The sequence below is a fragment of the Ursus maritimus genome, unplaced genomic scaffold, assembly GCF_017311325.1.
Source record: "Ursus maritimus isolate PB19 unplaced genomic scaffold, ASM1731132v1 scaffold_7, whole genome shotgun sequence".
In the NCBI taxonomy this organism is placed as follows: domain Eukaryota; kingdom Metazoa; phylum Chordata; class Mammalia; order Carnivora; family Ursidae; genus Ursus; species Ursus maritimus.
In genome coordinates, this window is record NW_024426885.1 from 72,876,351 (window position 1) to 72,878,886 (window position 2,536).

General features: G+C 42.9%; 1 pseudogene; it reads left to right on the plus strand.

The window, feature by feature from the left end:
• The first annotated feature begins 938 nt into the window (after positions 1-938).
• Positions 939-1,784, plus strand: LOC103661902 (annotated as a pseudogene).
• Positions 1,785-2,536: the final 752 nt, after the last annotated feature.

Here is a 2,536-nt window from a genome sequence, read left to right on the forward strand (position 1 = left end):
GCAGATAATGTAGAGAAGCACATGTTGTCAGCTTAATCAAATTCCTTTGATGTTGAAGATAATCACTTGATTTTGCCCTTTGTAGAACTTCACATAAATTGAATGGCTTAATATATATCTTTTGCACTTGGATTCTTTCACTCAACATAATGTCTATTAAACACAGTGTTTTACGTGACAATAATTTGTTATTTTTATTGATTAGTAATTACCCTCTAAATCAAAAGTCAGTAACTTTTTTTTTCTGTAAAAAGCTATATAGTAACTATCAGGTTTTGCTGGGCACACACTGGTCTCTATCACATAATTTTCTTTCTAGTTTTTTTATACCTTAAAAAATATCAAGATCATTTGTAGCACTCAGGCTATTTAAACACAGGCCTCAGGCCAGATTTGCGCAGTTGGCTGTAAGTTGCTCAACCCTTACTCTTAATGAATTTATGACAGTATATTTTGTCATTTACTTCTTGACGGATATTTTTATTTCTCATTTTGAGCTATTATGAATAAAATTACCATGGACATCTCTGTAGATTCTTCCTATGGGTGTGTCTTCTTATTGTGATGAAGTATGCATGACGTGAAGCTTAACATTCTAACAGTTTTCAAGCATTTAATTCAGTAGCATTAAGCCCATTCCCAACGTTGTGCAACCACCGCCACTATCCTTTTCCAGAACTTGTTCCTCAACCACAGAAACTGTACCCATCAGACAATATGTCCCCATCCCCCCTCTATGAATGCTTTTATTTCCCTTGTATAGACATGTAGGTGTAGAATTATCTAGGTGTTAAGGCAAGTATGTGTTTAATTTCATAAGAAATTGCTAAAGAGAGCCCCAGAGGGGCTCCTGGGTGGCTCAGTCGTTAAAGAGAGCCCCAGAGTCCCAGCCGGTTCCTAGGGCAGTCCTGAAGTCGCAGCCTCCTCTTCCTTTCAATATGACAGATTCCACTGTGTCCTCGCCAAGGATCCCCTGGTGGGTGGAGTGGCCATGGCCACCTCCAAAACCGTGTAGCACCCTTGGAGTGGTCAAGCTGCTGCTGCAGGTACAGCATGCCAGCAAGCAATCACCACAGACAAGCAATGCAAGGGCATTATCGACTGCGTGGTTCATATCTCCGGGGAGCAAGGAGTCCTGTCCTTCTGGCATGGTAACCTGGATAATATCATCATATGCCTCCCCACCTAGCTTCTCAGCCTCACCTTCACAGATTAACACAAGCAGATCTTCCTCGGTGCTGTGGACAAGAGGGAATCTAGCATCAGGTGGTGCTGCTGGGGCCACACCCTTGTTTTGTGTATCCTCTTGATTTTGCCCATACCCGTCTAGCACCTGATGTGGACACATGATCTGAAAGGGAATTCAGAGGCCCCTGCAGCTCGGTCGACAAATCCGATGGGACTGAGGGCCTATACCAAGGTGTTCAGGTGTCTGCGCAGGTTATTCTCATCTCCCGAGCTGCCTACTTGGGCATCTATGACTCTGCAAAGGGAAGGCTTCCAGATCCCAAGAATATGCACATCTCCATCCGCTGATTGATCGCACAATCCATCCCAGTGCTTGCTGCCTAGACATCATATCCCTTTGGCACTGTTGGTCACCGTGGAGTGATGCAGTCAGGGCGCAGAGATGCTGACACCATGTGCACAGCACATTTGACTGCTGGAAGAAGACTGCCTGCCAGGAAGGAGCCACAGCTGTTAGCAAGGGTGCACAGTCCTCCGTTCTCAGAGGCATGCATCGTGCTTGTGTGCTTGTTGGGGAAATCAACAAGTTCACATAAGTTACTATCTAGTTTGTTCCCTCTGTCAACAGACATGTTGTATTATATAATATCTTGTGAGCATTCTTGACAGACTGTTGTCTATTTATCAACGGCAACTATTTACTGGTTGAAAATGGAAAGCAATAATAGTCAGCTGACCAGCTTTCTCCTAAAGCCATTTCCATGATGATGGGACTCAATTATATATATAAAAGATTTTTTTTATTTATTTACTTATTTAGAGAGCAGGGGGAGAAGCAGGGGGAGAGAGAATCTCAAGCAGATTCAATACTGACCACGGAACCCTGGGGCTTGATCTCAACGATCCTGAGATCACAACCTAAGCTGAAATCAGGAGTCCGACGGTCAAGCAATAGAGCCACCCAGGTGCCCCTCAATTGTATTTTTTATTTCAGTCACTCTTGATAAATAAATTTGAGAAATATAATATATCTGAAATTTTTAAAAAAAGAAATTGCTAAAGAATTTTCCAAAAGGCTTCTACCATTATACTCTTCCACAAAGAGTGCATAGAGGTTATAGTTGTTCCACATTCTCACCAACATGTGACATCATCATCTTTCAGAATTGTCACCATTCAACCGGGTTTTGTCTACCATTCCCTGGTATGCTCCCCATGTGATAGAAATTGGCTGATGTCTGCTCTCCAGATTGTGAAAAGGGGAAAGACACATGAGGGTGGAGGAGTTTCTCTAGAGAATGTTATTCAGAAGACACACCTGTCCTTTTCACCCCCAGCCCTGACACAG